Below are 25,729 nucleotides of genomic sequence, written 5' to 3'. Positions count from 1 at the left end.
TAATAACTAGACCTCCTATCTCCACATTCACATCATTTATATAAATGATGAAAAGTAGAGGGCCCAGTGCTGATCCTTGTGGCACTCCACTGGTCACAGGCCTCCAGTCTGAAAAACGACCCTCCACCACCAACCTTTGTCTTCTACCTTTGAGCCAGTTCTGTATCCAAATGGCTAGTTCTCCCTGTATTCCATGAGATCTAACCTTGCTCACCAGTCTCCCATGGGGACCCTTGTCCAAATAGATCACGTCTACTACTCTGCCCTCATCAATCCTCCTTGTTACTTCTTCAAAAAACTCAAATCAAGTTCATGAGACACGATTTCCCACGCACAAAGCCATGCTGACTATCTGTAATCAGTTCTTGCCTTTTCAAATACATGTATGTCCTGTCCCTCAGGATTCCTTCCAACAACTTGCCCACCGCCAAGGTCAGGCTCACTGGTCTATAGTTCCCTGGCTTGTCTTTACTACCCTTCCTAAACAGTGGCACCACGTTAGTCAATCTCCAATCTTCTGGCATCTCACCCATGACTATCGATGATACAAATATCTCAGTAAGAGGCCCAGCAATCACTGCCTTAGCTTTCCACAGAGTTCTCGGGTACACCTGATCAGGTCCTGGGGATTTATCCACTTTTATGTGTTTCAAGACATCCAGCACTTCCTCCTCTGTAACATGGACAATTTACAAGATGTCACCGTCTATTTCCCTTCATTCTATATCTTTTATGTCCTTCTCCACAGTAAATACTGGTGTAAAATACTTGTTTAGTATCTCCCCCATCTCCTCCGGCTCCACACAAAGGCTGCCTTGCTGATCTTTGAGGGGCCCTATTCTCTCCCTAGTTACCCTTTTGTCCTTCATATATATAAACAAACCCTTTGGATTCTCCTTAACTCTATTTGCCAAAGCTATCTCATGTCTCCTTTTTTGCTCTCCTGATTTCCCTCTTAAGTATACTCCTACTGCCTTTATACTCTTCTAAGGATTCACTCGATCTATCCTGTCTATACCTTACATATGCTTCCTTCTTTTTCTTCACCAGACCCTCAATTTCTTTAGTCATCCAGCATTCCCTATACTTCCCAGCCTTCTCTTTCACCCTAACAGGAATATACTTTCTTTGGACTCTTGTTATCTCATTACTGAAGGCTTCCCATTTTCCAGCCGTCCCTTGACCTGCGAACATCTGCCCACAATCAACTTTTAGATCCTTTTCAATCACTATTTTAAAACGAATAGAATTATGGTCACTGGCCCCAAAGTGCTCCCCCACTGACACCTCAGTCACCTGCCCGGCCTTATATCCCAAGAGGAGGTCAAGTTTTGCACCTTCTCTGGTAGGCGACTGACTGTGTGGAGTTTGCACCTTTTCTCTGTGTCTGCGTGGGTTTCCTCCGGGTGCTCCAGTTTCCTCCCACAATCCAAAAATGTGCAGGTTAGGTGGATTGGCCATGTTAAATTGCCCGTAGAGTTAGGGGCAGGGGTAAATGAAGGGGAATGGGTCTGGGTGGGTTGCGCTTCGGGGGGTTGGCTTGGACTTGTTGGGCTGAAGGGCCTGTTTCCACACTGTAAGTAATCGAACCTAAACTAATCTACATCCACATACTGAATCAGAAAATGTTCTTGTACACACTTAACAAATTCCTCTCCATCTAAACCCTTAACACTATGGCAGTCCCAGTCTATGTTTGGAAATTAAATGTTACTTGGAACAAGCTGCTGTTTAGTAGACAAATAATCTTATTAGATTAATAGAATGTAGAGTGGGTAGCCAAAGACTTTTTCCCATGGTGGAAATGTCTACCACGAGGAGGCATAATTTGAAGGTGATTGGAGGAAGATTTAAGGGAGATGTCAGAGGATGGTTCTTTACACAGTGTGTGGAATGCACTACCAGCAGTAGTAGTAGAGTCAGATACATTCGGGACATTTAAGTAACACTTGAATAGGCACATAGAATATAGTACAATGAAGGGTATGTAGGTTAGTCTGATCTTAGAACAGGATAAAAAGCTGGCACAACATTGAGGGCTGAAGGGCCTGTACTGTGCTGTACTGTTCTATTTTCTATTATTCTGTTAAGTTTTTTTCTAAAGTTATACCAATTCTTCTTTGTTTGTAACTGGGTGTAAGAATAAAGTGTACTTTGCTTAAAACCGAGCCGTGTGAACAATGGGATTACATCTCGAACACAGCACCTTCCAATTGCCTCGAAATAAGATAAAATTTAGTGTCAAGGCATCTCGGTGATCTACTTGGAAGGAGTTTGGTCTAGACCACAGCAAACAGAAAAACATTAAAACAGCAAACAGCAAAAAGCTGACAGCAATATTGAGATAATGTAATCACGGGAGAGTCACCGGTACATTCCCAATGCTGTGTCCACCCCGTGAATCGTTCCAAAATACAGTTCGCACTGGACTGTCTGCCAGGAAATCCCAGCTTCCGGGCGAATCGCTTGTTGCACAGCCTTGACTTCCCACTTGGCTGGTTAGTAAGCAGAAGATAATCTGAAGATCACAGCGGGCCAGGCTGCATCCATGGAGAGAGAGCAAGTTAACGTTTCAAGTCTAGATGACTCTTCATCAGAGGAGCTGCAGTAATTTGCTACCGGTGAAGGGCTTAAACCTGAAACGTTGATTCTCCTGCTCCTCGGATGCTGCCTGACCTGCTGTGCTTTTCCAGCATCGCCCTCTCGACACTGATCGACAGTTCTCACTTTCTCCCAGTAAGTTGCGCCCAGATGATAATCGGACCTCGGTTAATACAATCCCCACCTGTTCTTCCTTCGAGAACCGATAGAAAATGAGTTTTTTTTTAAAGTGGGAAGGGTTAGAGGCTGGTGACGGTGTGTGGGGGGGTTGGGGGGTTTGGATATCAGCAAGAATTTTGGAAATTCCTGTCGGCTGGTTAACAGAGGTGCCCCAACTCTGAGCAGATCTCGCAGAGGAGTCAGCAGAACTGAAACAAATTAATCTCTGCTCCAATTCAGTGGATACAATTTTGAGAGAATCGAATTAATCCAACAGAGAACCGGCGAGATACTAATGATATTTTTATCTGGAGAATGTGGAAGTTGCCAACACACAGAGGTATGAGGTGAATACATAGGGATTATATGTAGGATTACACAGGAGATATGCCACTGAAACATTTGATTCAATTCATTCCGCAGTTAATGCTCTGTTCAGCTGTCATAGAGACATAGAGATGCACAGAACAGACCCTTTGGTCAGACTGACCCATGTCGACCAAATATCCCAAATTAGCCTACACCCACCTGTGAGCATCTGGTCCATATCCCTCTGAACCCTTCCTATTCATATACCCAGCCAGATGCCTTTTAAATGTTGTCATTGTACCAGCCTCCACCACTTCCTCTGGCAGCACATTTCATACACGCACCACCCTCTGCGTGAAAAAGTCCTGTAAGTCCCTTTTAAATTTTTCTCCACTCACCTTGAACCTATGCCCTCTACATTTGGACTCCCCTATCCTGGGGAAAAAGGCCTTGGCTATTCACCCTATCCATGCCCCTCATGATTTTATAAACCTCTATAAGGTCACCCCTCAGCCTCTGACGCTCCAGGGAAAACAGCCCCAGTCTATTCAGCCTCTCCCTGTAGCTCAGATCCTCCAACCCTGGCAACATCCTTGTAAATCTTTTCTGAAACCTTTCAAGTTTCACACCATCCTTCCTATAGCAGGGAGGCCAGAATTGCACGCAATATTCCAAAGCTCAAAGGTAGAAGACAGAGGGTGGTGGTGGAGGGTTGTTTTTCAGACTGGAGGCCTGTGACCAGTGGAGTGCCACAAGGATCAGTGCTGGGCCCTCTACTTTTGATCATTTACATAAATGATTTGGATGTGAGCAGAAGAGGTACAATTAGCAAGTTTGCAGGTGACACCAAAATTGGAGGTGTCGTGGACAGCAAAGAAGTTTACCTCAGATTACAACAGGATCTTGATCAGATGGGCCAATGGGCTGAGAAGTGGCAGATGGAGTTTAATTCAGATAAATGTGAGGTGCTGCATTTTGGGAACGCAAATCTTAGCAGGACTTATACACTTAATGGTATGGTCCTAGGGAGTGTTGCTGAACAAAGAGACATTAGAGTGCAGGTTCATAGCTCCTTGAAAGTGGAGTCGCAGGTGGATAGGATAGTGAAGAAGGCGTTTGGTATGCTTTCCTTTATTGGTCAGAGTATTGAGTACAGGAGTTGGGAGGTCATGTTGCGGCTGTAAAGGACATTGGTTAGGCCACTGTTGGAATATTGCGTGCAATTCTGGTCTTCCTGTCGGAAAGATGTTGTGAAACTTGAAAGGGTTCAGAAAAGATTTACAAGGATGTTGCCAGGGTTGGAGGATCTGAGCTGCAGGGAGAGGCTGAACAGGCTGGGGCTGTTTTCCCTGGAGCATCGGAAGCTGAGGGGTGACCTTATAGAGGTTTATAAAATCATGAGGGGCAAGGATAGGTTAAATAGGCAAAGTCTTTTCCCTGGGGTGGGGGGAGTCCAGAACTAGAGGGCATAGGTTTAGGGTGAGAGGGGAAAGATATAAAAGAGACCTAAGGGGCAACTTTTCACGCAGAGGGTGGTGCGTGTATGGAATGAGCTGCCAGAGGATGTGGTGGAGGCTGGTACAATTGCAACATTTAAGAGGCATTTGGATGGGTATATGAATAGGAAGGGTTTGGAGGGATATGGGCCGAGCGCTGGCAGGTGGGACTAGATTGGGTTGGGATATCTGGTCGGCATGAACGGGTTGGACCGAAGGGTCTGTTTCCATGCTGTCCATCTCTATGACTCTATGAGATGGCCTCACCAATATCCTGTACAACCTCAACATGGCCTCCCAACTCTTATACTCAATGCATCAATCAATAAAGGAAAGCACACTAAACGCCTTCTTCACTATCCTATCAACCTGTGACTCTACCTTCAAGAAGCTATGAACCTGCACTCCAAAGTCTCGTTGTTCAGCAACACTCCCTAGGACTTTACCCATTAAGTGTATAAGTCCTGCCCTGATTTGCCTTTCCAAGATGCAGCACCTCACATGTATCGAAATTAAACTCCATCTGCCACTCCTTGGCTCCTGGGTCTATCTGATCAAGCTCCTTTGGTACTCTGAGATAACCTTCTTCACTGTCCGCTACACCACCAATTTTGGTGATATCTGCAAACCTGCTAACCACATGTCCTGTATTCACATCCATCCATCGTTCTTCATTTTAAATATATTTGCGTAACCCTCTCCCTCCTCTGCTTGCCCTGTTTCCCCCGAAGTGTCAACCATCCACCACTATTTCCCTCTAATTCAGTGTCATCCACAAATGTGGAAATTGTGCTCTTGACTCCAATGGTCCAAACGATGAATGTGAATGGTGCGTAGCAGGGATCCTTCGGGAAAACTTCCTGTCATATTGGGTAGGCCTTTGCCCCCACTGCCTGTCTTCTGTCTTGAAGTCAGCTAGCAATCCATTCTGCCATTTGCCCCTCCTCTGACCTGCAAAATCCCTGAAACAGGCCAGAGAAGATCTGGCAGCACTTGTGGAGAGAAATCAGAGTTGGCGTTCAGTCACCCTTCTTTGCACAGCCCACACTCCCACATTCTCTGACCAAGTCATTGGTTGCGATGTCCGGCGCCCTGGAGCTGTGTGAGGTACTCTGCAGATGTGAAACTTCCCTTCCTCTCTGCTCTCCCTCCGATCAGAAGGATGTTGTGAAACTTGAAAGGGTTCAGAAAAGATTCATAAGGATGTTGCTGGGACTGGACGCTTTGAGCCGTAGGGAGACGCTGAACAGGCTGGGGCTGTTTTCCCTGGAGCGTCGGAGGCTGAGGGGTGACCTTATAGAGGTTTACAAAATCATGAGGGGCATGGTTAGAGTGAATAGACAAAGTCTTTTTCCTGGGGTGGAGGTGTCCAGAACGAGAGGGCATAGGTTTAGGGTGAGAGGGGAAAGATTTAAAAGGACCCGAGGGGTAACTTTTTCACACAGATGTGTATGGAATGAGCTGAAGAGGAAGTGGTGGAATTACAACATTTAAACATTTAAAAGGTTTCTGAACGTGAAGAGGAAGATTTAGAGGGAAATTGCCCAAATGCAGGCAAATGGGACTAGGTTAATTTGGGATATCTGGTTGGCATGGACGAGTTGAATCGAGGTCATTTCTCATATCTGGCAATGAGTGTTGCTGAGGAGAGTTGAATACGGGGCAAAGTCAGCCTGAGCTTGTTGTCCACATGCATCTGGGTGTGAGTGAGGTTTAACACAGGGGTCACAGTCTAAGGGTGTGGGGTCAGCCATTTAGGACTGAGATCGGGAGAAATGTTCAAAGTTTGGTAGAAGATTTGTAACTCGGGTGCTCGTTGTTGTGGTTCTGTTCGCCGAGCTGGGAATTTGTCTTGCAAATGTTTCGTCCCCTGTCTAGGTGACATCCTCAGTGCTTGGGAGCCTCCTGTGAAGCGCTTCTGTGCTGTTTCTTCCGGCATTTATAGTGGCCTGTCTCTGCCGCTTCCGGTTGTCAGTTCGAGCGCTCCACTGTAGTGGCCGGTATATTGGGTCCAGGTCGATGTGTTTGTTGATAGAGTCTGGGGATGAGTGCCATGCCTCTAGGAATTCCCTGGCTGTTCTCTGTTTGGCTTGCCCTATAATGGTAGTGTTGTCCCAGTCGAATTCATGTTGCTTGTCGTCTGTGTGTGTGGCTACTAAGGATAGCCGGTCGTGTCGTTTCGTGGCTAGTTGGTGTTCATGGATACGGATCATTAGCTGTCTTCCTGTTTGTCTGATGTAGTGTTTTGTGCAGTCCTTGCATGGGATTTTGTACACTACATTGGTTTTGCTCATGCTGGGTATCGGGTCCTTTGTCCTGGTGAGTTGTTGTCTGAGCGTGGCTGTTGGTTTGTGTGCTGTTATGAGTCCTAGTGGTCGCAGTAGTCTGGCTGTCAGTTCGGAAATGCTCCTGATGTATGGTAGTGTGAGAAATGTCTTGGCCCAGCCAGTGAGGTGCCTGTGGGATTGTCCACCACAGGAAGCCCCCGCTGGGGCCAAAACAGTGAATGTTTCCCAGAAGGAGTTCCCATGCCACTGAGAAATGAGACAGGGAGGTGGGATAACCTGAATGAGAGAGCTGTTTTATGGAGTTCAGTGCAATAGTGTAACGTAATGGCTACATGACAGTGTAACACACAATAACCTATCATGGCACTTGACAGGGGAAGATGTGGAGGTGTTACTTTTCCTTATGGGCGAGTCCAGGACTTGAGGAGCATCACCTCAGAGTAAGGGGGTCGCCCGTGGAAGACAGAGATGAGGAGCAGTTCCTTCTCACACAGGGGAGTGAATCTGTCGAATTCTTTATCACAGAGGGCTGTGGGGGCTGGGTGATCCAGTATATTCAAGGCTGAGATGGAGAGATTTTCAACCAAGGAAAGAGGCAGGAGCTGAAGTATTTGTTTCTTCATTTGTGGGACATGGGCATCACCAGCATTTGTTGCCTCATCCCTAATTGCCCCTCGAGAAGGTGGGGATGAGCTGCCTCCTTGAACCGCTGCAGTCCACCTGCTATGGGTTGACCCACAATGCCCTGACGGAGGGAATTCCAGGATTTTGACCCAGCGAGACTGAAGGAACGGTGAACTATTTCCAATTCGGGATGGAGAGTGGTTCGGAGGAGAGCTTGCAGGGGGTGGTGTTCCCATGTATCTGCTGGCCTCTTGCTCTTCTCGATGGAGGGGGTAGTAGATTTGGAAGGTGCTGTCAGAGGATCCTTGGTGAATCCTGGAGACCTTTTGGCCAAGTTGAGAATGATCAAGTCAGTCATGATCTCGTTCAATGAGAAGAGAGGACTCAATGGGCTGAATGGCTTACTTTCTGCTACTACATCTATGGTCTTTGGATAGAGTGAATAGCCAAGGTCTTTTCCCTAGGGTAGGAGAGTCCAAAACTCGATGGTCTAGGTTTAAGGTGAGAGGTGCTGTTCCCATTGGAGCAAAAGTGATTAAGGGGAGATTCCCTCGACAAATTAACCCCTCAGGTCCCTTCTAAATGTTTCTCCTTTCACCATAAACCTATGCCCTCTAGTTTTGAACTCCCTTATTCTGGGGAAAAGACCTTTGCCATTCACCTTACCTATACCCCTCGTTATTTTATAAACCTGCAAAGGTCATCTCTCAACTCCAACGCTTTTGTTAAGAAAGTCCCAGCCTATCCAGCCTCTCCTTATAACTCAAACCCTCCAATCCTGGCAACATCCTGGTAAATCTCTTCTGAACCCTCTCCAGCTGAATAATATCCTTCCTATAACAGGGTGGTCAGAACCGGACACAGTATTCCTGAAGAGACCTCACCAACATCCTGTACAACCTTAACATGGCGTTCCAACTCCTATACTCAAAGGTCTGAGCAATGAAGGCAAGTGTGCTAAACACTTAACCTCCCCATCTACCTGTGACACAATTTCAATGAGCCATGTATGAAGGATGAACACAACAGAATATTTTTACACAGTGAGTGGGCATGACCTGGGAACATAATGCCAATGAGGGTGGCAGGAGCGTAGATGGTGGACACTTTCCAGGGAAATTGTGATGGGCACTTGAGGAAACCAAGGAAGGTTGGAGTGGTTTGGGGTTTTGACTGGATTGAGAGCTGGTCAATATTGGATGGATTGAAAGGCCACCATCCAAGCCCATCAATTACGCCATGATCCTCAAGGGGTGAGGAGCTGGGATATCCTGATTAATCCTCCTCATGTTTCGATTATTGACCTGCACACAATATGTTGGAACTGGAAGACCTGCCTGTCATGTCTCTGCTCATTTGTTGACCGACTCCACAATATAAGGTCATTGGCTCGTTGTTTTTTCTGAGGGCTTGCGGTGGCTGACCTTTGACCCTCCCTAAAGCCATAAGTGCACCTTAAAATATATTTGATTGGGTACAAAGTGATCCTGAGGTCATAAAAGGTGCTACACAAGTGGAAAACGTCCAGGCTTTGAGTGAGAGTGTCAACATTACTCAACCACACAGAGTGGAATGTTTCGGGAATTGTTAATCCCCAGCCTCTGCTTTCAACTGGGGCAACGACCTGGGATTCTTTTCCTTGGGAGATTCTGAACAAATTGGCACAGGGCTATAGATGTCACCTCTGAACTGCATCATCGTGTTAGGAAAGAACAGGCTGGACTGGCTTGGACCATTATAGCTGCAATATTAAGGGTGGCTCAATGGTGCCTCACAGCGTCTGGGACTCAGGTTCGATTCCACCCTCAGATGACTGTCTGTGTGGAGTTTACACATTCTCCCCGTGTCTGCGTGGGTTTTGTCCAGGTGCTCCAGTTTCCTCCCTCAGTCCGAAGGTGTGCAGCTGAGGTGGACCAGCCGGTCTAAATTACCCATAGTGCCCAGGGACGTGCAGCTGGGTGGTTTATGTTGGGTTATGGATGCAAGGTTGAGCTGTTCAAACTGAGGCCTGCAGATGCTGGAGGTCAGAGTTGAGAGTGTGGTGCTGGCAAAGCACAGGAGGTCAGGCAACATCCGAGGAGCAGGAGAGTCGGTGTTTCAAGAAATTCCTGATGAAGGGCTTATGCCCGAAACATCGATTCTCCTGCTCCTCGGGTGCTGCCTGACCTGCTGTGCTTTTCCAGCACCAAATGCTCTTCACGATGGCCTGAATGGCCTCCATCTGCATTGTAAGGATTCTACGTCCTGGAGCAAGATGCCCTCCCCCTGCCAACATTTGCCAGTTTGGTTCACGTACGGAGGGTAGACACTTGGCTCAGGAAGTGGTGAGGTGCCACTGTTGCCTGTAATCCTGGAGAGGTCAAAAGTCCGACCTCCACCCCATGACCGCCCATTGGCCAATGAAGATGCCCTTTGGCCATCTCTCCCAAGTGAACACCAACAGGGGCGCCGCGATTGGATGACACAAGGCTGTCAATTGGCCCCACCTGGTGCTCCAGCAGTTCTGTAATTAATAAGCAGACGTATTCAAGGGAAAAGCAACATTTTGGATGATTTTATGCCTGGGTTGTTGGGGTCTTTAGTTCTTGGAGAGTTCAGCTGCATTGCTGGAGGCGTTACAATACTCGCCTGTAATCATGGGAGTGCAGGCCCAACAAAAGTCAGTGCATTGAACTGGGGAGAATTGAAAAGGAGGCACTCATTGGCAAAGAGTAACACACCATGAGTTGCACCAACAAATCAAAGTACTTAAAAGAGTTGGAACCACGTTGAAAGTTTCCAGTGAAAGGCCGGGGGAGAGAGTTACCATGGAAATGGGACACTGGCTGGCGTAGAATGTGGAAGATGAGGCCCGCTTTGCACAGAGCAGAAACTGTCCTGGGAATCTGTAGAAAGGATCCTAAGAGTTCAGAATCGCAGCAGAGATTTGTAACCGTCCTTTTACCCTGACTCAACGGCAGCAACAACACCAGCATTAATAATCATCACTTTTAAGAAAGGAGAACGGTCCATGGGGCCTGCCAGAGTCACGATAAAAAAGGTTTTAACAGCATTTCGGACATGTTCAGAGAAGGCTGAAATCCTCCTGAGGACAGACGGGTGCTTAAGGATCAGCTTAATTAAAATTTCCTTGAGATGAGGGGCATTGTCGCTGGAAAGGCCACTATTTGTTACCCGTCCCTTAATAGTCCCTTTGAGCTGAGTGGATTGCTAAGTCATAGGGTCGTACAGCACAGAAACAGACCCTTCAGCCCAAACAGGCTGTGCCGAATATAATCCCATAATCCTGGACAGGTCAAAGCTCCAACCTCCACCCCAATGTTCACCCATTGGCCAACAAAGACGCCCTTTGGCCATCTCTGCCAAGTGAACACCAACTGGACCCCTACGATTGGACAATACATGACTGTCAATCAAGAATGAAGGGCTTTTGCCCGAAACGTCGATTTTCCTGCTCCTCAGATGCTGCCTGATCTGCTGTGCTTTTCCAGCACCACTCTAACCTTGACTCTAATCTCCAGCATCTGCAGTACCTGCGTCTGCCATATCCTTCTAATCCTTTCCTATCCATGTATTTGTCTAAATGTCTTTTAAATGTTGTTAATGTTCCCGCCCCAACCACTTCTGCTGGAGCTCATTCCATGTGTGTACCACCCTCTGTGTCATAGAGTCAATTAAGAGTCAACCACATCGCTGTGGGTCTGGAGTCACTTGTAGGCCAGACTGAGCTGTTGTTCCACAATCCACCACCTGCCCTGCAAGAACCATTTTTTCTTGAGAATGCGCTGCACAAATGCAGGATGCTGTTCCCTCCAGAAGGCCTGGAGTTTGGGATTTTTCTTCGAAGGGGAACAGGCTGTGCACTTCACCCTCAATACCAAGTCCGGCACTCGGCTGTTGGAACCTGCAACGAATGACAGGAATTCCATGGGGAAAATGGGAATGGGAAACAATAGGAACAGACTTCCCCTTTGTGTTCCCATTCTCAAATTCAGGGAACTTGAACTAAAAAGCAATGCATGAGTTAAAGAGCCCTCAGGGGTCATACTGACTGGTGTAGATTAGATTAGGATTCTCTACAGTGTGGAAACAGGCCCTTCGGCCGAACAAGTCCACACCGAATAAAGAAGTGAAGGCTGGTACCAATAAAACATTTAAAAGACATAGATAAGAAAGATTTAGAGGAATATGGGCCCAAATGAAGAGCATCCTACCCATTTCCCCCTGACTAATGCACCTAACACTATGGGCAATTTAGCGTGGCCAATTCACCTGACCTGTACATTTTTGGACTGTGGGAGGAAACCAGAGCACCCAGAGGAAACTCGCACAGACACGGGGAGAATGTGCAAACTCCACACAGACAGTTGCCCGAGGCTGGAATCAAACCTGGGTCCCTGGCGCTGTGAGGCAGCAGTGCTAACCACTGAGTCAGAGTGCTGCCCTGTGTAAAGCACTCGCAGCTTTCTGTTAATGTGTAGTACATCAAAGACCCTTAAATCTTTCTCATTGTCTGAAACTGATGCTTGGACACACTCAGGATTGGGGTTCCCAGATTGCTCCTCTGGCATTATCCCATGCCAACTTGGAGAATGCTGTTATCCTCTGTTACTGATTATCCCTCACATTTACGGTCCTTTCCCTTGGCGAGATTGAGCGACTCACAGATTTGATTTGGTTCATTGCGGTCACGTGTACCTAAGTACAGTGAAAAGTTTTGTTTTGCGAGCAGTGCAGGCAGATCATACAGGTCATGGGGGCTTAGACAGAGCAAGGCACACACAAGGTTACGACTGCACAGGAGGTGCACGAAGCAAGGGCAACATAAGATTTGGAATTGGAGAGATCCATTCAGCAGGGTAATAATAGAGAGGAAGAAGCTGTTCTTGAATCTGTTGCTGTGTCTGTTCAAAATTGTGTATCCACTGCTATGAAAGGGCCAGTGTATTCAGGAAAATATGAAGCATCTCTGCCCATCCCTCGTCTGCTGTCACCAGCAAAGCATTGCAGAAGAACGCCCAGGTGATAATATTTAACTCCAGTCCCATCCCTTAATCCTTTGTTCTGATATTGGTGTCTGTGCTGTGTAACCTCTGGGATTTCTGCCTCAATCTCTCAATCACCTTTCCTCCCTTTACACCTTCCTTAACTTTGAGATCTTTGACCAAGATTTGGGCCACTCGTTCTAATAGATTAGAGTCCGGATAAAGGGCTTTTGCCTGAAACATCTTGCTCCTCAGATGTTGCCTGACCTGCTGTGCTTTTCCAGCACCACTTTAATCTAGTCTCTGATTTCCAGCATCTGCAGTCCTCACTGGTTCTCATACCAGAGCACTGGGCTCCCTGCATTTGGCCCATATCCCTCTAAATCTTTCTTATCTATGCCTTTTAAATGTTGTGATTGTACCAGCCTCCACCACTTCCTCTGGCAGCTCATTCCATACACGCACCACCCTCTGTGTGAAAATGTTACCCCTCAGGTCCCTTTTAAATCTTTCCCCTCTCACCTTAAACCTATGCCCTCCAAGTTTGGACTCCACTATCCTGGGAAAAAGACTTTGACTATTCACCCTATCCATGTCCCTCATGATATTATAAACCTCTATAAAGTCACCCCTCGACCTCCCAATGCTCCAGGGAAACCAGCCCCAGCCTATTCTTATAACTCCAGCCCTCTGTTCTCAGTAACATCCTCGTAAATCCTTTTTGCACCCTTTCCAGTTCAATGCCATCCTTCCTACAGCAGAGAGAGACCAGAATTGTTTGCAGTGCTCCAAATGTGGCCTTAGCAGCAATGTATACAGCTGCAACTGGACGTCCCAAGTTCTGTGCGGTTTCGGAAACCCGGTCGGCAGGAACAAGTTGGGCTGAAGGGCCTGTTTCCAGGCTGTTTGACACCATCATGCATTGAACTGACTTTGTTAACTGCTTCAATGAACCTGAGATGACTGAATACTTTGCCTGAAATATCAACTCTCCTGCTCCTCGGATGCTGTCTGGCCTGCTGTGCTTTTCCAGCACCACACTCTCGACTCTGACCTGCAGTCCTCACTTTCTCCGAGTTGATGCCTACTTTTGAAGAGGTTCTCCTCCTCTCTCAAAGGGCTTATGCCCGAAACGTTGACTCTCCTGCTCCTCGGATGCTGCCTGGCCTGCTGTGCTTTTCCAACAGCACTCTAATCTTGACGCTGAGCTCTGTCAACCACAACGATTTTACTACATGTCAGGTATGACTCTCTCCAATGGACCGTTTCCCCCAAATTCCCATTTGTTAGGGCTCCTTGATGCCACACTCCTTCGATGCAATAGCAGGGTCATTCACTCTCACCTCACCCTTTTGATGAATCTTCGTCTCATCTCTCCAGAGCGTATTCCCAGCCTCTGGGTTCACCAGTTCAGTAACCTTATCAATGTGCTGTTTTAAAGAGGACTGTGGATGTATCCTTGGCGAGGGCAGTACTGGTTGTCCAATTTGGAGACAACCCCATTGTTGAGGGTCGAGGTTCAGATTTCAGCTAGGCCTGGAAAGGACGGCAGATTTTCTGTTAGTGAACGAAATGGATTTTTGCAGCAATTGATTACACAAGTCTGCATTTAGTCCAGATTCAAACCTCCCGCTGTGGGACTTAAACCCAGATCATTAGCCTCGGGTTAATAGTTAAAAAGGGTGGCGCTGGAAAAGCACAGCAGGTCAGGCAGCAGCCGAGGAGCAGGAGAATCGACGTTTTGGGCATAAGCCCTTCATCAGGAATACCCAGTGACATCACCTTGTCCCTCCTCCCTGCTTCTATTAATTCTTTCCTTATCTCCCTCACCCGTTTGCTGGCAGAATCTTATTTGTCTGCATTCCTTCCCCCCCCCCACCCACCCACCCGCCCACCTTCAAAATCAACATTTCTAAAAGGCTGGAGATCACAGCAGGTCAGGCAGCGTTTGTGGAAATCCACAAGCTAACGTCGAGATGATTCTTCCTTAGAGCTGCCGTGAAGTGTGGGGGGGGGCATCTTTTATGGTGGTGGTGGGGGGTGGGTGGAGTGCTGAGGAGGGGGTGCATGGGGAAAGGACGTTGATAGTTCGGATTAAGTGCTCGGAATGCGTGATGATAGGATGTCCAGCTATAACAAGTGAATGTAACAAGTGAAGCTGGGGGGGGGAAAAAAAACAACAAGGAATGGGTGTGGGTTCACAGACTGAAGGCGCTGAACTCAATATTAAGTCCACAAGGTTGTAAAGTGCCTAGCCTGAGGATGAGACGTTGCTCTCCCCCAGTTTGAGCTGGGATTCACTGGAGCTTTGTCGTAGGCCAGGGACTGACATGTGGACGTGAGAGCGGGACGCTGGGTTAAAATAACCGGCTGCACGAAGGTCAGGGCCCTGCGTGTGCACGGGCCAGAGGCGTTCCGCAAAGCGGTCACCCACTCTGCGTTTGGTTTCTCTGAGGTGGAGTAGGCCGCGCTGGCCGCAGCCTTCGGCCTAGTCGTGACTGAGCCCTCCCTGCGGGATCTTGCCGTGCGCCCACCCGGCTGCCGTGCTTCCTGATTGGGTCGCGGTGACTGCGGGCACATGCTCCAGCTGCGACGTGCCTCGGGACATCCCAACAGCTGCGTCGGGGAATCCGCGGGGGATTTTGTTTTATGTCAGCAGCCGACGAGAAAGGTCCTGGATCTCTGGAAAACGTCCCTGACCCCTGTCCCTCCAGTCCTCGCTTTGCACCAGGTGACTGCACCTGTGAAGGTATGCAGCTTAAGTTGGCGTTTTTAAAACCGTGACCCTTGGCGTGTGAACCCATCGCTCTGGAAGCCAGACACTAGCAATCCTACGCCGTTTGCCTGCTGTTCAGCTGGTTTGTCCAGTTCAAATTCCATTGGGGCTTGACAATGGTGAGCTGGAGCTTTGAAAAGCGAGTGAGTGCCTGGGGGCGTGGGGTGGGGCGAAGGGGTGTGGGGGGGTTGGGGGCGGGGGAGTGGAGGTGTGGGCGAGTACTCAGGGTCCATGGCAGGGGAGTTGGTGGATTGGAAATCGCAGGAACATGTTTCCAGACGTATGAATACAAACCTGAGGGTTTAGAATGAAACTCCTCTTAACACATTTACACCATCCCTGGATTAATCTAAAACTCAGAACATAAAGTCAGCACGGTGGCTCAGTGGTTAGCACAGCTGCCCCAGGGTCCCAGGTTCGATTCCAGCCTTGGGTTACTTCTGTGTGGAGTTTGCACATTCTCCCCGTGTCTGTGTGGGTCTGCTCCGGTTTCCTCCCACAGTCCGAAGATGTGGAGGTCAGGGTGAATTGTGTTAAGTGCATTAGTCAGGGGTAAATATAGGGTCGGTGGATGGGTTACCATTTGGAGGGTCAGTGTGGGCTTGTTGGGCCAAAGGGCCTGTTTCCACACTGTAGGGAATCTAATCTGGAAACAGACCCTCCGTTCCAACTCGTCAATGTTGAGGAGATGTTCTATATTAATCTAGTCGCATTTGGCCCACATCCCTTCCTATTCATGTACCCATCAGATGCCTTTTAAATGTTGTAATTGTACCAGCCTCCACCACTTCCTCTGGCAGCTCATTCCACACATGTCCCACCCTCTGTGTGAAAAAGCTGCCCCTTGGATCCCTTTTAAATCTTTCCCCTCTCTCCGTAAACCTATGCCCTCTAGTTCTGGACTCCCCCACCCAGGGGAAAAGACCTTGGCTGTTCACCCGAGATGTGAAAGTGAGGAGCGCAGATGCTGGAGAGTCAGAGTCAAAACGCTTGGCGCTGGAAAAGCTCAGCAGGTCAGGCAGCATCCGAAGGGCAAGAGACTCGACAGTTCGGGCATAAGCTCTTCTTCAGGACTGGGAAAGGGTAAAGGGGGACTGAGAAGTAAATAGGGGGAGAAGGGGTGGAGGTGGAGGGAGAGGTAGTTGGGATGGCGATTGTGATAGGTCACTGGGAAGGACAGGGCGGGGCCGGAGAGGTGGGAAGGAAGATGGAGAGGTAGGTCGGGTTGAGAGAACGGTGCCGAGTCGGAGGGTTGGATCTGGGTTTGGTGGGGGGGTGTGTGTGGGGAGATGGGGAAACTGGTGAATTCAATGTTGAGGTTGTAGGCTCCCAAGGCAGAGGATGAAGTGTTCCTCCTCCAGTGGGCTTGTGTAGATGATAGAGGAGGCCCGGGGTTGTGGGTGAGGAGGGGGTGTTGAAGTGGCTGGCTATAGGGTGTTGGGGTTTGGTTGGTGCATACGGACAAGAGCAATTCCGCGAGTTCGTGCTCGGCCTCTCCCATGTAGAGGAGAACACATCGAGAGCAATGGGATGCAGTAAATGCGATTTAAGGATGCACGAGTAAATCTCTGTTGTATATGGAATGGTCCTTTAGGGCCTCGGGCAGAGGGTTGTGGTTGAAAGGGGGAGGTTTTATACGGTGGCAAGGGAAGGTGCAGGGAGTGGAAAGGATATGTTGGTGGGCAGGGAGGCAGGGGCACGGTTTGTGGAGCATAGACCTACAAAAGGAGTTGCAGAGGGAATGGTCCCTATGGAACGCAGAGAGGAGTGGAGAGGGAAATATATTTTTGGCAGTGGGGTCTGACTGTAGGTGGTGAAAATGGCGGAGGATAATGCGCTAGATTTGGAGATTAGTGGGGTGGAACGTGAGGGTCAGGGGGATTCTCTCCTTGTTGTGGGTGATGCAGGGCAGGGGTTCGAGAACAAAGATGTAGGGAATGGAGGCAATTCACACTAGCCGTGCCCCTCATAAACCTCTATAAACCTCAGCCCCCGACACTCCAGGAATGAAAGCCCCAGTTGATTCAGCCTCTCCCTGTAGCTTATAAGAACATAACGAATAGGAGTGGGGAAGGCCATCTGGCCCATCGAGCCTGTTCCCCTTCCCATTCAATACGATCATGGCTGATCTGTCCATGGACTTTACTCTGCTGACCTGCCTGCTCACCATAATCCTTCATTCCCTTTACTGTTCCAAAATCTGTCTAGCTTTGCCTTAAAAACATTCACCTGATGAAGGAGCAGCGTTCTGAAAGCTTGCGATTTCAGATAAACCTGTTGGACCATAACCTGGTGTTGTGTGGCTTTTGACCTTGTCCACCCCTGTCCAACACCGGCACCTCCACATAGAGTCATAGAGATGTACAGCACAGAAACAGACCCTTCGGTCCAACCCGACCATGCCGTCCTGATATCCCAACCCAATCTAGTCCCACCTGCCAGCACCCAACCCATATCCCTCCAAACCCTTCCTATTCATATACCCATCCAAATGCCTCTTAAATATTGCAATTGTATCAGCCTCCACCACATTCTCTGGCAGCTCATTCCATACACGTACCACCCTTTGTGTGAAAAAGTTGCCCCGTGTCTGCGTGGGTTTCCTCCGGCTGCTCCGGTTTCCTCCCACAACCCAAAGATGTGCAGGTTAGGTGAACTGGCCATGCTAAATTGTCCCATAATGTTAGGAACATTAGTCAGGGGTAAGTGTAGGGTAGGCGAATGGGTCTGGGTGGGTTACTCTTCAGAGGGTCGGTATGGACTTGTTTGGCCGAAGGGCCTTTTTCCACACTGTAGGTAACTGAACCCTGCGGCTGCACTTTCAAGGAGCTATGCACCTGCACTCCAAGGTGTCTTTGTTCAGCAACATTCCCCAGTACCTTACCATTAAGCATATAAGTCTTAAGCACTAGAACCACTTGTTATTATTAACTGCTTGTTAGAGTGATTGGTTATAACCTTCTAAAATCACTTCAATTCTGGACAGGTCCTGGCAGAATGGAAAATAACTAATGCAACACAATTGCAGGGAAAGAAGGAGAGGGAATGCAGGAAGTTGTAGACCAGTCAGCCTGAGCTCATTCATAGGGAAATTGCTTGATTCTATGAATGAGGACCTGAACAGTCCAGTAATAATAGCACTAGGCCATTGCCTCCCCGTTGTTGCCTATTCCTAATTGCCAATGAATGGAGGAGCTTGCTAGGGGCATTTCAGAGGGCAGCCTAAGCCCATTGCCATGGGTTTGGAATCACATGATGTCCAGACCAGGTAAGGATGACAGATTTCCTTCTTTAAAAGGGCATTAGTGACCAGGGTGAGCCTTTATAACAACTGGGGATAACTTTGTGATCACCATTAGTAAGGCCATAAACTGTGCCAGGGGTGGGATTTGAACCCATGGCCCTATTGCTGAGACTACCTGCGCAGTGACACGACCAGTGATGCACCATGTGGGCAGACTCATAGACCATCACTAAACTGTGGGTGATTAGGTAGCAACGTCTCCATACTTCCGGATGGGGGGGGGGGGGGTGACACTATTTTTGCAAAGCTGTTGGAGAGCTTTCATGAAGGGATGTGTCTTTAAATAGCCTCTCCATTTCCAGCGTCGACATCATGGGAACGAGCTGCAAGAACGTGTACTGCTGAATGACCTGAGCTTAAAGCCGGCTCTGAGGGATTGCTTTGACGATGATGGATGATCCAGGTGTACTTTATAATTCAGAAGTGAAGTCAACCAGATTACATTCTGGCAATGGTGTGTGGTTACTGCTTGACTATGTTCTCAGGCTTGTTTAACTATATCCCGGAGCATGACGATGACATAATATTATCGCACATACTGCAAGATGTTGTTGGTTTGTCATCGAGATCTACAGCACCTAACTCATCTATGTTGACACCAACGCTGGTGGTGCAGTGCACAATGAAGAAGGTTATCTCAGAGTTCAATGGGACCTTGATCAGATTTGCCAATGGGCAGAGGATTGACAGATGGAGTTTAATCTAGATAAATGTGAGGTGCTGCACTTTGGAAGGGCAAATCAGGGCAGGACTTATACACTCAATGGTAAGGTCCTAGGGAGTGTTGTCGAACAAAGGGACCTTGGAGTGCAGGTTCATATCTCCTTGAAGGTGGGGTTGCAGGTCAACAGGGTGGTCAAGAATACATTTGGAAGGCTTGTCTTCATTGGTCAATGCATTGAGTCCAGGAGTTGGGAGGTCATGTTGCCACTGGACAGGACATCGGTTAGGCCACTTTTGGAATACAACATTCAATTCTCATCTCCCTGCTGTAGGAAGGATGGTGTTCAATTTGGAAAGGTTCAGAAAATATTTACAAGGATGTCGCCAGGGAGAGGCTGAATAGGCTGGGGTTGTTTTCCCTGGAGCGTTAGAGGCTGAGGGCTGACCTTATAGAAGTTTATAAAATCATCAGGGACATGGTTAGGGTCAATAGCCTAGGGTAACCAGGGCCAAAACTAGAGGGCGTAGGTTTAAGGTGAAAGGAGAAAGGTTTAAAAAAGGACCTCTTTCAGTCCCTTCACTTTGTGTCTGTTGTCCTACTGAAATTGTAAAGATCCTGCATTCTATCTGGGAGGGTGCCTTCACCCAGAGGCTGAGGACACATGGAGAGAAGATTAGTGTGGTGCTGGAAAAGCACAGTAGGTCAGGCAGCATCCGCGGAGCAGGAAAATCGACGTTTCGGGCAAAGGCCCTTCATCAGGAATGAGGCCGGGATCCAGCTCAGCACCATCCTCATGACCTGTCCTACCTGCCAATCTTCCTTCCTGCTCCACCCTCCCCCTCTGACCTATCACCTTTACCCCCACCTCCATCCAGCTATTGCACTCTAAGCTACCTTCTCCCCAGCCCCACCCCCCCTCCCATTTATCTCTCCATCCCGGAGGCTCCCTGCCTCATTCCTGATGAAGAACTTTTCCTCGGATGCTGCCTGACCTGCTGTGCTTTTCCAGCACCACTCTGATCTCCAGCACCTGCAGTACCCACTTTCGCCGACATTGGTTTCATTGGGAGAGGGATTGAGTTTCGGAGCCGCATGTTATGCTGCAACTATACAAAACGTTAGTGCGGCCACCCTTGGAATATTGTGTACAGTTCTAGTTGCCATATTTCGGGAAGGATGTGGAAGCATTGGAAAAGGTGCAGAGGCGATTTACCAGGGTGTTGCCTGGTCTGGAGGGAAGGTCTTATGAGGAAAGGCTGAGAGACTTGAACCTGTTCTCATTGGCAAGAAGAAGGCTAAGAGGGGATTTGATAGAAACATACAAGATGATCAGAGGATTAAATGGGGTAGACAGTGAAAGTCTTTTTCCTAGGATGATGACGTCAGCTTGTACGAGAGGGTATAACTACAAATTGAGGGGTGATAGATTTAAGACAGATATCAGAGGCAGGTTCTTTACTCAGAGAGAGATAAGGGTGTGGAATGTTGTTAATTCAGCCACGTTAAGGAGATTTAAACAATCCTTGGATAAGCACATGGATGTTGATGAGATAGTGTAGGGGGATAGAACATAGAGCATAGAACAATACAGCAGAGAACAGGCCCTTCGACCCTTAATGTTGCGCCGACCTGTGAACTATTCTCAGCTCGTCCCCCTACACTATCCCATCATCATCCATGTGCTTATCTAAGGATTGTTTAAATCTCCCTAATGTGGCTGAGTTGAGTACCACGCCCTTACCACTGAGCTGAGAATAGTTCACAGGTTGGCACAACTTTGAGGGCCAATGGGCCTGTTCTGCGCTGTATTGTTCTATGTTCTATGTTCTGTATGGAGAGAGCTGTGGGAGCTGAATCAGTCATTTCAAGACAAAGGAGCCAAATTGACAGGAATGGCTTCGTTCAGAAGGAAGCTCAAGGGTGAAGATAGTTTGGAGCATGCGACTGTTTCTCTTAAAGAGAACGATGAGAGGAGATTTGACCGAGGTGATTCAAGCCGTGATCCTCAGGGTCAAAATCCCTCTCAGCGTCATGAGACAACTTTGGCACAATGGTCTTCAGTTCTTTTTTGTAACATATCGAACTGTTAACTCCCAGTTCTACCCTAAGGATTTAAACCCTCATCAGAGAGTTGTGTAAAAGAACCAACCCTGAGATTTCTCAGTGTGGAAACTCGCAAACTAGAAAATGAAACTGAAACAATGTCACCCCCTACTTTAACCAACACGAGATATAACTACAAGTGAAACTTCAAGAGATTGAGTAGACTGGGCCTATTCTCATTGGGACTTAGAAGAATGAGGGGAGGATCTTATAGAAACACATAAAATTATGTAGGGAATAGATAAGATAAAATTAGGGAGGTTGTTTCCTCTGGCAGGTGAAACTAGAACTAGGGGCATAGGCTCAAAATTAGGGGGAGCAGATTTCTGGGGAGGAACTTCTCCACCCAAAGGGTTGTGAACAGGCTCGAAAGGCTAAAAGGCCTACTCCTGGTCCTACTTTCTGTGCTTGTGTATAATAAATGTAATGTGTTCCCGACAGTTGAACCGTCCATCTTGTTGCACTTAATGCCATCATCGGCAATGCCCTGACATATACCAGCTTGGGGCGGCACGGTGGCTCAGTGGTTAGCACTGCTGCCTCACAGCGCTACGGACCCGGGTTCAATTCCAGCCTCAGGCGACTGTCTGTGTGAAGTTTGCACATTCTCCCCGTGTTTGCGTGGGTTTCCTCCGGGTGCTCCAGTTTCCTCCCACAATCCAAAAGATGTGCAGGTCAGGTGGATTGGCCATGCTAAATTGCCTGTAGTGATAGGTGCATTAGTCAGAGGGAATTGGGCCTGGGTGGGTTACTCTTTGGAGGGTCAGTGTGGACTGGTTGGGCTGAAGGGTCTGTTTCCACACTGTAGGGATTCTAGTCTAATCTAGTCTGCACGGGTTTCTGCCAGGTCCTCCGGTTTCAGCCCAAAGATGTGCAGGTTAGGGTGGATTGGCCATACTAAATTACCCCTAGCATACAGGTTAGGGTGGATTGGCCATGCTAAATTACCCCTAGTATACAGGTTAGGGTGGATTGGCCATACTAAATTACCCCTAGTATACAGGTTAGAGTGGATTGGCCATGCTAAATTACCCCTAGTGTACAGGTTAGGGTGGATTGGCCATGCTAAATTACCCCTAGTATACAGGTTAGGGTGGATTGGCCATACTAAATTACCCCTAGTATACAGGTTAGAGTGGATTGGCCATGCTAAATTACCCCTAGTGTACAGGTTAGGGTGGATTGGCCATACTAAATTACCCCTAGTATACAGGTTAGAGTGGATTGGCCATGCTAAATTACCCCTAGTATACAGGTTAGAGTGGATTGGCCATGCTAAATTACCCCTAGTATACAGGTTAGGGTGGATTGGCCATACTAAATTACCCCTAGTATACAGGTTAGGGTGGATTGGCCATGCTAAATTACCCCTAGTATACAGGTTAGGGTGGATTGGCCATACTAAATTACCCCTAGTGTACAGGTTAGGGTGGATTGGCCATACTAAATTACCCCTAGTATACAAGTTAGAGTGGATTGGCCATGCTAAATTACCCCTAGTGTACAGGTTAGGGTGGATTGGCCATACTAAATTACCCCTAGTATACAGGTTAGAGTGGATTGGCCATGCTAAATTACCCCTAGTATACAGGTTAGAGTGGATTGGCCATGCTAAATTACCCCTAGTATACAGGTTAGGGTGGATTGGCCATACTAAATTACCCCTAGTATACAGGTTAGGGTGGATTGGCCATGCTAAATTACCCCTGGTATACAGGTTAGGGTGGATTGGCCATGCTAAATTACCCCTAGTATACAGGTTAGGGTGGATTGGCCATGCTAAATTACCCCTAGCATACAGGTTAGGGTGGATTGGCCATGCTAAATTACCCCTAGCATACAGGTTAGGGTGGATTGGCCATGCTAAATTACCCCTAGTATACAGGTTAGGGTGGATTGGCCATACTAAATTACCCCTAGTATACAGGTTAGAGTGGATTGGCCATGCTAAATTACCCCTAGTATACAGGTTAGGGTGGATTGGCCATGCTAAATCACCCCTAGCATACAGGTTAGGGTGGATTGGCCATGCTAAATTACCCCTGGTATACAGGTTAGGGTGGATTGGCCATGCTAAATTACCCCTGGTATACAGGTTAGGGTGGATTGGCCATGCTAAATTACCCATAGTGTACAGGTTAGGGTGGATTGGCCATGCTAAATTACCCATAGTGTACAGGTTAGGGTGGATTGGCCATGCTAAATTACCCATAGTGTACAGGTTAGGGTGGATTGGCCATGCTAAATTACCCATAGTGTACAGGTGAGGTGGGTTAGCCATGGGAGGTGCAGGGATAGGGTAGGAGAATGGGTGGTATGCTCTTTGGAGGGTCAGCGTTGGCCTGAAAGGTCTGTTTCCACACTGTAGAGATTCTACGGGCTCAGGCTGAGCATCGTATTGACTGAAGTTTGAACTAATTATTGCAGTAACTTCAATTACTTCCCGAGGCCTGTCAGCACTTTCCCCTTTTGAATCTCCGGGAACCGCTATCTCACCCATCCATGTGTCAGCACCTCCAATAGAGTCGTATATCGTATGGCTGGGTTCAGTGATATGGTATCCTGGGGCCAGAGACATGCAAATGGCTGTCATTAAAAAAAAACCTCTCAGAAGGAAGAAGGAGTGAGGGAGGAACTGGAATCTCCCTCCTTCAGGGCGGCAGACCTTTTTAACTCGCTCAAATACTTTGAATTAGTCATTTATATTATCATTTCTAGAGAGGTTAGGAGGTCAAAATCTTCCCTTTTAATAACCATGCTAACATCTCTGGCATTTGCGAGGTATTGCCAGTAAGACGTTCGACCTTCATCCAATTCTTTAGCTTCAATATCCTTCGCAGAGTCATAGAGGTCTTTAGCTCAGAAAGGGGCCCTTCGGTCCAACAAGCCAAAAACAGCCCCATTTTCCAGCACTTGGCCCAAAGCCTTGTATGCCAAATGTACTTCCAAATCGGGCATAGATAGGATCAGGGTTTCTGCCTTTCCCATCCTTCCATTCAGTGAGTCCCAGATTGCCACCACCCCCTGGATGAAGAAGAAATTCCTCAGCTCTCCTCTAACCCTCAAGTAATCATCAAATCCCTACAGTGCGGAAGCAGGCCATTCGGCCCATTGAGTCTGCGCTGACCCTCCGAAGCGCATCCCACCCAGACCCTACAACCATATCCCCAGAACACCGCGTTTCCCACGGCTAGCCCACCCATCCCTGGGCTCTGTGGGTAATTTCCTAGGAGACAGTGGGGACTGCAGATTCTGGAGATCAGAGCCAAAAAGTGTGGTGCTGGAAAAGCGCAGTCGGTCAGGCAGCATCCGAGGAGCAGGAGAGTCAACGTTTCTGTTGAAGAGCTTATACCTGAAACGTCAATTCTCCTGCTCCTCAGATGCTGCCTGACTGGCTGTGCTTTTCCAGCACCACGCTTTTTCAGTGTGGGTAATCTCCCCCAGGCCAATCCGCCCTAACCTGCATGTCTTTGGACTGTGGGAGGAAACCCACACAGACGCGGGGAGACTCCAGAGAGACAGACACCCGGGGCTGGAGTGGGACCTGGGTCCCCAACATTGTGAGGCAGTCAGCACTAACCACTGAGCCACTGTGTCGCCCTAACCTCTTGCCTCTTACCTTAAAACACCCCCTCTCCCCTGGTAATTGATCCCTCCACCAAGGGGAAGAATTTCTCCCTGGCCACGCCCCTGACAATTTACTAGTTCTCAATATCACAAAATTCCAAGCTTGCTCTCCAAGTGGTTCATTCCTGATGAGATTAGGGGGGGCCTTGCTTAATACTCCTGGTCCAGTATTCCTCCAATGAACAACTTAATGCTTGAAATAGACCTGTACATTCCAGTGTACCTTCTCTGTACCACATGGCTCCCTGAATCTTTGCTACAAAGAGGCCTGTTTACTGGATCAGGTTTCTCACAGGAACTCGGATCCAAAGTTGGCCCCGCATCTTTTAGCATTGCAGCCAGTGGTGTCTGGTGTCCCTATAATGTGATGCCGATCAGACACACACACACACACACCCACACACACACACCTTCCTTTCACCAGTGCAAATAGAGTCCCCTTTAACCTGTCTGAATGTGACTGAGGTTCAGTATTAACCACTTCAATTTGGGTGTCCATTGCACTGGAGGGTAGGCTATAGCGGGAGCAGGCCGTTCAGCCCCTCCCACCTCCTCTGCTACCTGAATGAACCATGATCTTCACCCTCAGTGTACTAACCCCCTCCCCATCCCATTGCGTCTTTTATATTTAGAAATCCATCAATCACTGTCCAGAACCGAATCACAGGAACACGAGGAGGCCATTCAGCCCCTTGAGCCTGTTCTGCCATTCAATGGGCTCATTTGCTGATGGCTGGCCTAATGTCACGTGCCTGCCCTTAGCCCACAGCTTAAACAACCATTTACCTATCAC

The 25,729-nt window shown here is 48.1% G+C and overlaps 1 protein-coding gene across 4 annotated transcripts in view; it reads left to right on the top strand.

The window, feature by feature from the left end:
- LOC140454485 (homeobox protein Meis1-like) overlaps window positions 1–25,729 on the top strand; it is a 442,925-nt gene that overhangs the window by 30,376 nt on the left and 386,820 nt on the right. The window lies entirely within an intron of this gene.

The sequence above is a fragment of the Chiloscyllium punctatum genome, chromosome 29 (genome assembly GCF_047496795.1).
Source record: "Chiloscyllium punctatum isolate Juve2018m chromosome 29, sChiPun1.3, whole genome shotgun sequence".
NCBI lineage: Eukaryota > Metazoa > Chordata > Chondrichthyes > Orectolobiformes > Hemiscylliidae > Chiloscyllium > Chiloscyllium punctatum.
This window is presented reverse-complemented; position numbering and strand designations above follow the sequence as displayed.